The sequence below is a fragment of the Panthera uncia genome, assembly GCF_023721935.1.
Source record: "Panthera uncia isolate 11264 chromosome A1 unlocalized genomic scaffold, Puncia_PCG_1.0 HiC_scaffold_16, whole genome shotgun sequence".
Classification (NCBI taxonomy): Eukaryota; Metazoa; Chordata; class Mammalia; order Carnivora; family Felidae; genus Panthera; species Panthera uncia.
This window is the reverse complement of record NW_026057576.1, coordinates 11,681,515-11,696,931: the sequence shown is the minus strand read 5'-3', so window position 1 is coordinate 11,696,931 and position 15,417 is coordinate 11,681,515. Positions and strand designations below refer to the sequence as shown.

At 39.7% G+C, this 15,417-nt stretch overlaps 1 protein-coding gene across 2 annotated transcripts in view; it reads right to left on the bottom strand.

Annotated features, from left to right (window-relative positions):
- Nucleotides 1-15,417, bottom strand: part of KL (klotho) — a 47,730-nt gene that overhangs the window by 17,182 nt on the left and 15,131 nt on the right. Inside the window, exon 1 of one of the 2 annotated variants that reach the window (XR_007461071.1) lies at nt 9,742-10,012. The exons of the other annotated variant lie outside the window; for it this stretch is intronic. The gene's annotated coding sequence lies outside the window, so the exon portion shown is untranslated. Of the gene's footprint in view, nt 1-9,741; nt 10,013-15,417 lie in introns of those variants that run through there. 2 annotated transcript variants of the gene reach the window in all.

The following is a 15,417-nucleotide window of genomic DNA, read 5'->3' as shown; positions in this document are numbered from 1 at the left end:
AAACCACAAAAATATATTAAATGTTTACCTTAAAAGCCAGTAGGATAACAAAAATGAAATACTAAAAACTATTTGATTCACCTAGAAGAATGCTTAAAGAAAGATACAAACAAAAACCAATGAAATAAATAGAAAGCAAACAGCAAAATGGTAAACACAAACCCAATTGTATTAATAATTACTCAAATGAAAATAGACTAAATGCTCCAAGTAAAAGACAGTGTCTGCTGCTGACAGCACAGAGCCTGCTTAGGATTCTCTCTCTCTCTCTCTCTCTCTCTCTCCCTCCCTCTCTCTCTGCCCCTCCCCACTCAAGCTCATGTGCATGTGCCCTCTCTCTTTCTCTCTCTCAAAATAAATAAATAAACGTAAAAAAAAAAAAAAAACCCAAACTCTAACCCCAGGTAATTTCACTAGTGAGTTCTATCAAAGACTTAAGGGAAAAATATACCAATTCCACAAAAATTCATTTAGAAAATAGAAGAGAGGTCGTTCTCAATTCAACTTGTGAAGTTAGCATAACAGTGATGTAAAAATCTGCCAAAAAATTTAAGAAACGAAACTTAGAAACCAAACATCCCTGGAATAGATATGCAAAAAGTAACTGAAGGTCAAACACAACAATATTTTTTAAAATGTACCAAAAGAGGGGTGCCTGGGTGGCTCAGTTAGTTGAACACCCAATGTTGGCTCAGGTCATGATCTCACGGCTTATGAGTTCAAGCCGCATGTGGGGCTCTGTGCTGACAGCACAGCCTGCTTCAGATTCTGTGTCTCCCTCTCTCTGCCCCTACCCTGCTCATACTCTGTCTCTCTCTCTGTCCCTCTCTCAAATAAATAAACATTAAACATTAATAAACATTTAAAAAAAGGTTTTTTTTAATGTACCAAAAGAGAAATGGCATGGCATTACTAATATGAGACAAAATATAGTTTAAGTCAAAAATGGTTACAAGAGACTTGGGGCGCCTGGGTTGCTCAGTTGGTTAAGCGTCTGACTTCAGCTCAGGTCATGATCTTGCAGTTTGTGGGTTCGAGCCCCGCATCAGGCTCTGTGCTGACAGCTCAGAGCCTGGAGGCTGCTCCGGATTCTGTCTCCCTTTCTCTCTGCCCCTCCCCTGCTCACACCCCCTCTCTCTCTCAAAAATAAATAAGCATTAAAAAAAATTTAAATAAATAAATAAATAAATAAATTGTTACAAGAGACAAAGAAGAACATTACATATGGGTAAGAGGGTCAATCCTTCAAGAATATGTAAGAGTTACAAACATTTGCACACCAAGAAGAGAAGAAAATTAATGAAACAAAAATTGATAGAATTGAAGAGAGAAATATATCATTTGGTAATAACTGTTGCAGACTTCAATACTCCACTTTCAATAATGGATAGAAACTCTAGACGGAAGGTCAACAAGTAAACAGAGGTCTCAGACATTACTAGAAGTCAATCCGAGCTAAGAGACACACAGAACACCCCACCCAACGAGAACAGATACACATTTTTCTCAAGTGCACGAGACATTCCCAAGAACTGACCATATGTGAGGACTCAAAGCAATCCTTAATAAATTTTAAAAGATTGAGATCATACAAAGTATCTTCTCTGACCACAGTGAAGTGAAACAAGAAATCAATAACATTCATAAATATGTTAAAGAACACACTCCTAAAAATCAACAGGTCAAAGAAGAAATCACAAGGAACATTAGGAAACACTTATGAATAAAAACAAAAGCTGAATAAAAACAAAACCACAATGCACCAAGACTTAGAAGACGCAGCAAAAGCAGTACTCAGAGATAATTTTATACCTGTAAATACTATATTAAAAAAGAAAGACCTCAAAGCAAGAACTTAACCTTCCACCTTAAGGAAAAAGAAAAAGAAGAGCAAACTAAACCCACAGCTGGCAGAATAAAAGGAATAATGAAGATTAGAGTAGATAGAAACAAGATAGAGAAGAGTGTCTAGACAATTATCTGATAAATTATCTAGACTGACTAAGAAAAACAGAGAGAAGACTCAAATTACTAAAATCAGAAACAAAAGTGGGGATGCTATTACTGATCATTTCTGTATATCTATTTCCATAATAAAAGAATTATAAGGAAAGATGGTAAAAATTGTATGCCAACAAATGAGATAACCTAGATGAAATGAACAAATTCCTAGAAATACACAAAGTACTAAAAATGGCTCAAGAAGATATAGAAAAAGGAGAAGGATATCACTTTCTTTAAATTTTATTTTATTTTTTTAGTTCTGCCTTTCGGTGTATGATTTCCTTATTGTTTAGGCTCAGATCTCTGGTACAAGGTTGGATGGGGGAGACACCATGTTTACTCACTGGAAGATTCAACACTGAAACTTATCCATCCTCCCCAAACTGATCTCTAGATTCTGCACAATCCCATACAAAATTCCAATACATTTTTTTTGTAGACATTAATGAGTTGTTTCTAAAATGTATGTGATTATTCAAAGGACATAGATAAATTAAAATAAATTGCAAGAGGAAGAACAAAGTTGAAACATTCACAGGACCTGATTTCAAGACTTACTATAAAGCTATAATATTCAATATGGTGTGATATTGGCATAAGAATAGACAAATAGATCAAAGGAGAAGAATAAAGAATTCAAAAATAGACCTAATGCAAATTGATTTTGAACAAATCCTTAGATGGCAAAAAAAAAAAAAAAAAAAAAGCCTTTTCAACAAACTCTCTTGCAACAATTGGGAAACCATTATGGGGAAAAGTGAACCCAACCTTACACCTTGCATAAAAATTCATCTGAGATAGACCACAGGCCCAAATGTAAAATATAAAACTATAAACTCATAGAATAAAACATAGCCTCTGGATCTCACAGTAAGGATTTCTTAGAATTCAGAAAGCACTAATCATAAAAGAAAAAACAGATGAAGTGGACTACATCAAAATTAAAATCTTCTAATCAAAAAAGTTAACAAAAAAGACAAAGCACTGAGGAGAAATATGTATATGTATAATATATATATATATATGTATATATATATCTGACAAAAGAGTTGTATTCAAAATAAATACAAGAATCCTATCAATTCATAACAAAAAAAGAAATCAACCATATCGCCACCATGAACAACAGATCTGAGCAGACATTTTCACAACAGCATCTACACCAATGTTCAATCAGCGCATGGAAAGGTACTCAACACCAACATTATCAGGGAAATGCATATTAAAACCACAGTGAGCTATCATATGCACAGGAATGCCACAGCTGAAGACTGACAGCAAATTCTGACAAGGATGAAAAGCAGCTGGAACTTTCATACATTGCTGCTTGGAGTGTAATTAGTACCACCACTCTGGAAAATAATTTGGCAGTTTCTTATAAAGTTAAACATGGGCTTTCTCTATAACCCAGAAATTCCACATCTAGGTATTTACCCAAAAGAAATGACAAAATAGGTCCACAAAAAGACACAATGTGAGGATAAAAACAAGAGTGAACGGTTCAAGGATGCTTACAATAGCATTATTCACAATAGCAAAAAACTGAAAATAACACAGATGTCCATCAACAGGAGTATGTATAAATCCTGTCTGTTTTTACAATGCAATACTACTCAGCAATAAAAAGAATGAACTGCTGTTAAATGCAACAATAGGGATTGGCCTCAAAAATATTATATTTAGCAAAAGAAGCAAGACACAAAGAATACATGCCTATGGTTGCGTGATTCCATTCACATAAAATTCAAAAATTAGCCTGCTGTGATAGAAATCAGAACAGTGGCTGCCTATGGTGGGTGAAAATTGATTAGAAAGAGTCACAAAGGGGGCTCCCGGGTGGCTCAGTAGGGTAAGCGTCTGACTTCAGCTCAGGTCATGATCTCACAGTTCATGGGTTCAAGCCCTGCGTCGGGCTCTGTGCTAACAGCTCAGAGCCTGGAGCCTGCTTTGGACTTTGTGTCTCCTTCTCTCTCTGCCCCTCCCTTGCTCACACTCCGTCTGTCTCTCTCTCTCTCTCTCAAAAATAAATAAACATTAACAAAAGAAAAAAGAAAAAAAGAGTCACAAGGAAACTCTGGGGTGATGGGAATGTTCTGATCTTCATTGGAATGTTGGTTACACAAGTGTATGCAGTTGCCAAAATTTATCAAAGTATACATTAAAATATGTGCATCAATTTTAAAGATCTATAGAGAAAGAAAGAAAACCTTAGTCATAGGCGAAGCTATTTCGGGGACAGAAATAGAGTTATCCAAGATTTACATGGCAAGAGAAAACTGATTTTCTCTGAAACACTAATTTATTTCTGAAACTACAGTAGTAATTTGTTGCTTAAAAAAATTTTGCAGCTGGGGTGCCTGGGTGGCTCAGTTGGTTAAGCATCCGATTTCAGCTCAGGTCATGATCTCATGGCTTGTGAGTTCGAGTCCTGTGTCAGTCTCTGTGCTGACTGTTCAGAGCCTGGAGCCTGTTTCAGATTCTGTGTCTCCCCCTCTCTCTCTGTCCCTCCCCTGCTCATGCTCTGTCTCTCAAAAATAAACATTAAAAAAATTTTTTTTTAATTTGTAGTTATTTAGCTTTTAATTAAGGGGATCAATACTCATTTATTCACTCACTCATTTATTCATTCAACAAATGTCCTAGGCACTTGTCTAAGTTTCTAGAAATCAATAGGATTCAAAATAAGATTCTGATATCATGCAGCTTACATTCTAGGGAGGAAGAGAGGTCCTTGAAATAAAGCTGAGTAAGAGAATCGGAGGTGGCAGGGGTCAGGATGGGGGAGTACATTATGAAAGCCTTCTTTGAGCAGGGATGTTTGAGGAGAGGTCTATCAATAACATGACAAATGAAGGCTGCTAAAGGAGCCCAGGAGGGGAAAAGCATTCTGGGTAGAGGATGGGGCCAGTGTAGAGATCTGTGGGTCCCGTGGGCATGTGGCAGGTTGGAGGTAAACCGTACAGAAGGCAAAGGGAGAATCTCCTCAAAGAGAAGATCAGACAAGACACTGAGCCCCCACTCCTCCCACCTCCAAGCCGAGTGGGCTGTTGGCAATGACAGACAGGTGTGGGAGTTCAAAAGTCCACCTGAAAGGCAACTGTGGGATAAAACTTACAGTCCAGAGGTCCCGCAAGGGATCAAGCTGAAATGGCAACGTAGCTTGTCTTTTCCCTTTCCCTGTTCTGCTCTCATGCCCTCACTGACTTCTCTTGCAAGCACTTTTGACTCAAGATCTGCTTCTTGGGGAGCCAGACCTGCGTCAGGCTGGGACGCGGTTGTCTCAGCCTCATAGGGCGCAGTGAAGAGTTTGATTTTATTCCATTTTTTTTCTTTTCAAGTTTTTATTTAAATTCTAGCTAGGTAACATATATGGTAAAATTGGTTTCAAGTGTAGAATTTAGTGATTCATCCTTTACATAAAACACCCAGTGCTCATCACAAATGTCCATTGCCCATGTAGTCCCTCTCCCACCCACCTCCCCTCCAGAAACCCTCAGTTTGTTCTCTATAGTTAAGAGTCTCTTATAGTTTACTTCCCTCTCTTTTTTTTTCCTTCCCCTATGTTCATCTGTTTTGTTTCTTAAATTCCACATATGAGTGAAATCATATGGTATTTGTCTTTCTCTGACAGGTTTATTTTACTTAGCATAATACACTTGAGCTCCATCCATGTCATTGCAAATGGCAAGATTTCCTTTTTTTTTTTTTTTGATGGCTGAGTTGTATTCCATTACACACACACACACACACACACACACACACATACACACACACACTCACACCACATCTTCTTTATCCATCCATCAGTTGATGGACATTTGGGCTGTTTCCATTGTTTGGCTATTGTTGATAACATGCTGCTATAAACATCAGGATGCATGTGCCCCTTTAAATCTATATTTTTGTATCCTTTGGGTAAATACCTATTAGTACAGTGCAATTGCTGTGTCATAGGGTAGATTTCATTCTAAGTTAGGTGCAATTCACTAGATAGTTAAGCTTAGTGATTAAGAACATGGGCTAGGTCAGACTGTTCTAAATCTGTACCCTTATTAGCTGTGTGACCTTAGACATATAATCTAACTCTCTGTGCCTCTGTTTCCTCATCTGTAAAATAAGAACAAGTATAGTACCTTACATTCATATCCTTACGGGGATTAAATAAGTCAATATATGAAAAAACTTATGATTGTGACCCATCGGGTAAGTTTATGAGTCAGTGTGGTAGTAATGGAATTTAATTTATGATTTTTAAGAGATCACTGACTGCTACGTGGCAAACAGACTCCAGGAGGGCAACATAGGAACAAGGAAAGCAGTTAGGCAGCTATTGCTGTGGTCCCAGTAAAAGATGATGTTGGTTTGGACCAAAGGAGGTAGATAGAAGCGGACAGATTTCAGCTATCACTGAAGGTGGAATCAATCAGTAGAACTAGCCGATGAATTACACGTGAGTTGTGAGGCAGGGAAAGAATCAAGGACAACAGAGAAAGCAACAAGTAAGGGACTTGGGAAGGAAAATGATCAAGTTCTGTTTGGACCGTGGGTCTGATATTTGGGTGAAGATGCCTGGTTGATGGCTGGGTGTGTGCGTCGAAAGTTGGAGAAGACATGGATGGTATTAACAATCACTCAAATACATTTCAGAGGTAACACTGACAGGGTCACTTTTGGCTATCATTCCTCAGATATATTTTTTAAAAAATGAAATGGAATAATTCTTAACAGATTAACTTAATCCTACAAATAATCATAATTAAATTGACTGAGACCAGTGGCTAAAGAACTGAAATGCAGCCCATAAGCAAAAAATAATCCAAGCAGCTAATATCTGTCTACTTCCCACCCAAGAAGAGACCTCGAAGTGTTGTGTAGTTCTAAATTAGAGGTACATTCTTTTAAGAAAGGTCAAAGGACTAGACAAATTTTGGAGAGCCCCAGAGATTTGCTATTTTCTCCTTTTGGCATCCTTTTACTACAAGAACAGTATCACAATCTCATGTCTAAGGACTTTCCTAAAAGTCACTGCCCCCCTGTGCTGTTACACAAGTATGCCAGCTATCCAGTGTTCGTGTTTGTAGACCAAATTAATCCTTTTGTTTCTATGAGCACTGTTCTGTGGATTATAAACTGTTGTTACTACAGATGGAATTTCAAGCAGCCTCCACAAAACAACAATTTAAGAGAGCACAAAAATAATTTCCAAACATAACCCGCTAAAATGTTTAGCCACAAAAATACCAGGACCAGTAGTCTCTGTGGGTGGTTCCGCAAATGTTGCTCAGGACCTGACTCTACCATCCGAGTCCCGACCTGTGCCCAGGGCCTCAGCTCCACCTTCCCTGACACCCAGTGAGATACATGTATGGTAATAAGCAGCCGCTGGCCTTTCTCAAGCCTTCACTTCGGACTTCCGAGGAAGTAGAATTTCTAGCTTGAGCACCAAGCCTCATGGCCTCTCACAAGTTAAGAAGTAGGACTAGTACAGTTTCGTATCCATATGAGGTTCATATCTCATCCCTTCCCGACCAGCTCTTTTACCACAGACAAGTTAATTTCTCGATACCCCTCACCCGGGGCTCTACCTTGGATGACAGCCTGTCAATCCTGAAATGGCATTCTACTTTTCCTCTGTTATCTGTGGCCCTCCCTGCCTCCTGTTTTGAATTTGTTTCTTCTAAGAGGAGTTCATAATTAACCCTGCTTACTCTTAGTGATATTTTCCCGAGTTACTCTCTGTAAAAGTCCACTCCTTCCAAATTCAGCTCAATTCTCCTCTCCTCTGCGAAGACTTGTTTGGCGTTCTGGATGCATTTAGACGTTCCTTTCCCACCACACCCTGAACATATGTAGCTGGAGTACAACCATGCTTCTTCATAGTTCTTCATAAATTAGTGGCTCTTCAGCAAGGCTCTACACTCCTCATCAACAAGAGTTGAATTGAACCAGCCTGAACATCTAACAGTATGAGATTATTTATTTATCCTTTTAGTCAAACATTTATTGAGTAGCTACTATGTGTCAGACATAGTTCTTAGATTAGGTGAAACAATCTAAAGGGAAAACAATAAGGATTAGTTGAAATAATCCAGGACTGAGGGATTAAATGGAACAAATTATTTGTTAGCAAATAATCAAATGATCATCAAAAAACAAATGATCATCAATAATTTTCATAAATTATAGTTAGCTACAGATAAAGCCTGTGTAGTATTACCTAGTTTATGGAGTCATCTGTACTTATATGAAATAAATAGACATAAAAGAGGATTCAGTTTCAACTTCAAGGTGAATGACCCAAGGCAGACCAATGAGAGATTCTCCCTGAGATTTTTCTGCTGTAGTAGAGGCAAGGCTCTCCCCTCCTTCCGGAGTAAATCTGGGGTTGTTGGTATAGAAAGAGACCCTCTGCAGTGAGATGTAAAGAAGCCAAGCAAACCCAAGTGCAAGACAGAGAGAGAGAGGGAGGGAGAGAGAGATTGCCACCCTCAGCACCCCCCCAACATGGTAATAATTACCTGAAAGTCCAATTCCTAAAGTCCCTGGAGCTTTTCTCCAATTCTGTGAATTATCCCAGTGTCTTTCTATTAAAATCTCTTTTCTTCCTTAATCTAGTTTTAGCTGGGGTTGGTCATTTGCAAATATAGAATCCCTAAATACACATATAACCAAATTTGAGATTCTATAAGACCTCACTCAGGTAAAGGTATGCTTTTAAACTAGTCAAGACAAAAGCCAAGGTAGATTTTTTAAATCATGGCATGATTTTGGAGTTTTGTTACCTATAAGCATTTTGTCTGGATTTTTCCAAAGCAGGTTACATAAAAGGCCTTATTCATTTGTTTTTAAGCATAAACTTCCTTCAAATGAAGTAAAAGGCATTTCATAACTCATTTTGAGTAAATACATCAATAAATCAGAGATCAAGTTTCTTGCCTCATTTATCTGTACAGAACTAATCAACATCAGTTAATTCATTCTACTTAATACTAAATCATGCTGCTCTAAAAATCCTTCCAAACCACTGATGCCAGGTTGTTAACAAAATATCTGGCTTGTGACCAAAACCCACCTAGTCCACTAATCACCATGTTATCGGAGACATAGAGGAGTTCCAATCCCTGGATTTTGTATCTCTGTTTTTCTAATAGCAACAAAATGAGAATGGTGAAGGAACAGGTAGGGAGGCATAAGGCTAGATGAGAAAAAGGGACAAGAAGATAAAGAACTCATATAAGGGATGTTTATCACACAGTCAGCAAAAGCATCCTGTGGTTCATCCATCAGCTAGAATCTTTTCAGTAAACATCCATTACTAAAATCACCAACGTAAATCTATAATACCCTCATGACACAGCTGCTCTCCAATTTCCACACAACCGAGAAAAGTACTTTCCTCGTAATAGTCAGCTTTACTTTCTAAATGTTTTACCTCTGCCTCTTCTCCTAATTCTCCTGCTCTGAATTATCAACAGCAGATGCCAACTGAGTGACTCTCTCTGAGACTTTAAGATCATTTATCAGTTCACAGACTCATTTACGGCTCTTTGCTTTCAAAATAACTCAATTCCCCTCGCAGGTAGAGAACACTTTCCACCCAAAGAAAAAGTGACATGTAAGCGTGCGAGGGTTTCTGTGTTGTCAGATGGGGTAAGATTATGGAAATATAAAATATGTTTTGTGGAGTAGCCAGTAGAAGGTTACTACCCCTCCATTTCCGCCCTCTTTCCCATTTACCTCATGTGGTGGCAATTTCTACCACAGTTCCTTGTCGTTTTTTCATGGCAGAGTCCAGTCGTGGCATCCAGTTATGAGGAGCTACAACAATTTGGAAAACCTAGACTAGGACTCATTAGAAATTATCAGAGTGTGCCGTGTATAGTAAGGGTAGGTAAGTGCTGCTTCGTGAAAGTTCCGTTTCAGTTACGACTATGTCAATTTTTTACCGTGGGTCAAGTTCCAAGCACCTGAAAATCACTGGTCTAAGTTAAAGGATGTTCTCATTCTGCAAGTAATTTTGAGCTGCCTGTATATTTATTTATTATATAATATGTATTATATACTAAGCATTTATTTACCTGCCTGGCTCAGTTCTAGCATTTGGGGAGGCAACAGCAAACAAATTGGGCAAAAATTTCTGCCCTTATGGAGCCTCTATTTTAGCAGAAGAGATAATAAAGGGCAAACATAATAAACGTGACTATAAAGAATGTTAGAAGGTGGTAAGTGGTACAGAAAATTCAGAACAAAATAAGGGTGGTCTGGGCGCCAAGGAGAGGAGATGCATTTTCTTGGTGGTGCGTGCAACAATCTTTCGTTTTTTCCCCCATTAAATATGTTGTGGTGTTAGTCTCCTTTGACATCTCTATAGGGCAAAATCCATATGTGTTCTTATTGGGTAAGAATCATCTCCATTAACATCTACCCTCACAGAACTTAAAGTACCCCTAATCCATAGTGAATAACAAATCAAGCAAAGGCACACCGGGAAATAAGGATCAGAGAATGGGATTGACCCGGGTAGGCCAGCTCCAGGCCTCAGCTCAGGAAGATACCCAGTCATTCAGCCCCATTCCCATATCTAGGAAAATTGTTCTGTGATCTTAAATAATCCTCAAAGATTATTCTTTAAAACAATTTTTAATGTGTTTTATTTATTTTTGAGAGGTAGTGGGGGGGGGGGGCAGAGAGAGAGGGAGACACAGAATCCAAAGCAGGCTCCAGGCTCCGAGCCGTCAGCACAGAGCCCGACGCGAGGCTCGAACTTGTGAACCATGAGATCATGACCTGAGCCAAAGTCAGAAGTTTCACCGACTGAGCCACAGGCGCACCCCTCAAAAAGTATTCTTTATCCGCCACTGCCCCTCCCCAAACTGCTCTCCTTGGGCTTTGGTAGGATTCATTTATGATCTAGAGACCTTCCAATAATCCTCAAGGGGTATTAATTAGTATGTATATGACACTCGAACAACTACTAGGCCTGGAGCTTCTGAGGATTGCATAAGAAATGGAAGATTGCATTTTTAATAGCCGCTATTATGCCAGAGGGATTTTGTTGGTTTGCTTGCTTTGTTTGTTAATAGCTCTTATAGGGTCTTCTATTCTGAAGCTAAAAGCCAAGCCCCCCAAATTCTTCTTCACACATTTCATTTGCAGTACCTACACATTTGGCGAACGGCCCTCTACACAAGCCTCCCGGGATGTACTTCTTGAGCCAGGAAGTAGGTCTCTCTACTTCCTTCACAGGCCAGGTCTCTCTGGGAGAAGCAGTTTTGGACGGCGTGGTCAGGCTGTGCCTCACTCGAGAAAGCGGCTTCTGAGCATAGGCTTAAAACAGGTGAGGAAGCTGTTTCTGTGGATTTGGGGGTCAGGTGGGATGGGAGAAACATTCCCAAGGCATAATAGCAAGACCTTCAGCAGGACTGGAGGACAGTGAGTGAGGGGCAGGAGTTAGAGTTGAGGCCAAATGTGTTAGTGCCTGCAAGAGTGTTTCCAGAATGGGGAAATGCCTGATCTAGCCCCCCTCTGTGACGAAAGGGAAAATTTAAAGGGGATTAAACATGAAACGAAAAGAAGCTTTTTAATCAAATTGTAAATGGCATGGTTTTTACCCCCACCCCCCTCCCCACCCCTTGTTTCTCACAGATTAGCAATAAACACAGGGAGGCAGCCTTAGGCAGTTTCTGCTGTAACTCCTGAGAGATTGCTTCCTTCCAATGTTTCTGAAATTAGAATTGCAAAGGAAAATCAAACAAGACCTCTGAATTGAAACACACTTTTTTCACAACTATTATATGTGTTATCGTGTAATCATTATTTCACCAAGCAAACATTTAAGCAACAGGCAATTTGTGCAGGGCAGATAGTGTGGGATCAAAGCCCACGTACACAAAATGATTGTGACATAAGATGGAAAATTAAAGGGCCCGGGTGCCTGGGTGGCTCAGTCAGTTAGGTTAAACATCCGACTCTTGATTTCGGCTCAGGTCATGATCTCACAGTCGTGGGATCGAGCCCCAGGTGGGGCTCCGCACTGGGTATGGAGTCTGCTTAAGATTCTCTTTCTCCCTCTCCCTCTGTACTGCCCCCACTTGCGCTCGCTCTCTCGCGCGCTCTCTCTCTCAAATAAATAAGGTCTTCAAAAAAAAAAAGAGAATGAAAGGGCCATAAGAAGGATTTAAAAAAAAAAAATACAATGGAGCTTCAGAGAAAAGGAAGACTCCTTCCTGTGGAGAGGTCTTCAGGTAGGAGGTAATTTCCAAACCATATATTGAAAGATGTGTAGGTCCCGGGGAGATGGAAAAAGACGTTTCAGACAGATCACTGGGAGCTGGAAAGCCTGTGATGTGTGGCAACTCATATTTTTCAAAGACAGAACATCCCCCACGATCCAGTACACCGTGACCTTGCCACTCCTCCCCCTGAGGGGTCTGTGTTCCCCCTCCCCCTGACTCCGGGGGTTGTGACTGATCTGACAGAAGTGAAGCTACACGATACCACTTCCTTCTAGTTGGTTCTCTTGGGGTGCTTGCTAAGCTGAAGCTAGCTTCCACATAAGAAATGTGACCGACTTGAGGCTCACAAACTGTGCACTAACTGCCCATCGTGCGAGAGCCCAGCCCGGTCGAAGTGACATGACTGCAGAGAAAAGTTCCCTAATCCCAACCCACCATGTGGAATCGAGTAAGTCCTGGGGAATGACGTAGCGATAATTAGTGGAGCTGATGTATATGGTTTAGAGTTTTTTTAAATATTAGTAATGGTGAGTCTCTAGATATTTAATGAAGGTAAAAAACACTGGTGACAAGTTAGGGCTCACATTCTCCTCCATTTCAGAGTGCTAATATGTGGACAAGAAGGGAACTTTCTCTCAGTCTAGACATTCACTAGCACACCCCCAAATGAAACTGTGCTCAGGCAGCCTGGATTAATGGAATGCGTGCTGGGAACCGGTTCAGGAAAGCTGGGTTCTGATCCCAGTTGGCAGCCACGGGAAAGTCAGCTAGACCCTGAGCGTCTCAACTAATTTACCTGCCCCCCCCCCCAATATACACAAGAGCACTTCAAGTTCCATAAAGCATTATTCAGTGGTACAGGTTTTTAAAAATTATTCTAATTACATAAATCCATTCATGTAGCTTGAAATCAAATAGTACCAAAGGCCAACCGTGAAAAACAGTGTTTTCCACACCCCCTCAAACTCCCTCTCCTGCTCCCTGCAGGCAGCCACATTTAACTTTTAGCTGGTTTCCTCCAGCAATTACCATCATGGTCCTAAATGACCTGCTTATTCCAAAATTTAATACAGCATCATGATAAGGAAGAGAAGGCACTTTTACATTCCCCAACTTTCTTCCTTTATTCTCCCAAATGTCTGTTGTTATTTAAATCATTAATCAGTTCAAGGTTTTTATATAAATATTGGTCGTTGCAAAGCCAAATAGGACACTAACAATATCCTCCTGCCCCCCACCGCCTTTTTTGGACAGTTTTTTATTTTCCTCTGAAAAAACAATCACCTCATTATTAAACCTGCAAAATATTCCGTGCGCTTAAACGCTTTCATGATTCTCCATCCTATTCACTGCCATACCACCTGTTCCACTGAGTACATTTCCACCTGCTCTGCTAGACCTTTCCATCTTCCTGGTTTTACCTGGACTAGATGCTGCCTAGCGCTGTGCTTGTCCTAGGATTTTTCTCTGTTTCTCATGGATCCAGTTTCTTCTTCTTATTTGCTCTGTAATTTTGCTGGTGCATACCTTCCATTAGAGTCTTAGAACAGATTACATTGAAGATAAGCTTTCGAAATCCCTCTACAACTGTGCATTCATTGTTCTAGGATCTCAGTTTAAAGCAGAAGGCTCACATTCAGTTTTGGGGCATTTTCTTATGTTATTTCTCTAGTAATTTCCTGCCCTCTATTCCATATTCTCTTTTTTGAAACTCCTGTTAGTCTGATGTTGGACTTTTGTACTTGACCTTTTCAATCTTTTCCCCTTGTCTCTAACATTTCCGTTTCGTTGTCATTTTGCACTACTTTGGGGGCATTTCTTTTACTTTACTCTCCAAACTTTTTACTAAACAATCACGTTGTGGAGGTCCAAGAATTTTTTTTAATATTCTCTGTTCTTTTTTCAGTTTGTGTGTATTTAATTTCCTGCACAATTTGCTTCTCTTGGTTTGCTTTTCTGTTTATTTATTTTATTCTGTTTCATGTTGAGCACTTTCTTCAAATACTTTTTGATGCTTGGCTGTCCATTCATATTTGAGAGAAAAGTACTTAAAAACTAGTCAGAAATGAATTTATATGATAGTATTGTTGCTTCTTGAATAATTGATGCTTGAAAGCTATATTTTAAGAGTATCCATTGATGAAGCAAAAATTTACTGGTTGCTTCCTGTCTAACACTGACAGGTGTTTGCAACACTAATTAATAGGAGCTGTCCCACTGAGGCAAGGTCACTAACAAGTAAACAGGGTTTACTCACAGTCCTATTTCTTTTCAACATTTTTATCATCAAAAGGATGAAAATTCACAAAGTATTAATCTGGAAATTTGGGAAATCTGCCAAGCTCAATTCAAAAAGTGTTCTACAGACCAAAATGTTACAAATAAGCACTATAACTAACAAAATTAAGGTTTTTAAAAATTTATTTTTTAGAGAGAGTGGGGAAGACAGGTGGGGAGAGAGAGAGAGAGAGAGAATCTTAAACAGGCTCTGCTTAAGAGTCTGAGCACGGAGCCCAGTGCAAGGCTTGACCTGGGGCTCAATGTGGGGCTCAATCTCACAACCATGAGATCATGACCTCAGCCAAACTCAAGAGTTGGACCCTAAACTGAGTGAGCCACCCAGGCACCCCACAAAATTAAGTTTTAAAGTGATGATAAAAATTTCGGGGCGCCTGGGTGGCCCAGTTGGTTAAGCGACCGACTTCGGCTCAGGTCATGATTTCACAGTTTGTGGGCTCGAGCCTTGTGTCAGGCTCTGTGCTGACAGCTCAGAGCTTGGAGCCTATTTCAGATTCTGTGTCTCCCTCTCTCTCTGTCCCTCTCCTGCTCACAATCTGACTGCCTCTCAAAAACAAACATTTAAAAAAAATTTTTTTAAGCGATGATAAATTTTTTTTTAATTTTTATGCAACTTGTAACAATAATTGCAGTTCTGCCTACTCTCCAACCCCCTACAATCTCCCCAGGTCCCCTTGGCAGAAGTTAATACCTTTGACTCTTATAACTTTTGACATTTACACACTTCCATACTTCCACACTTTAGGCAGTATCCACTGACTTCCTGTTATGGTAGGTGAGGACTTAGCTATACAGCAGAGTTTGGTTTAAAAGACTAATGTTCCATAACTGACATTACGCTGCTAATGTGACTACTACTCACAGCTGGGCTTTATAACAT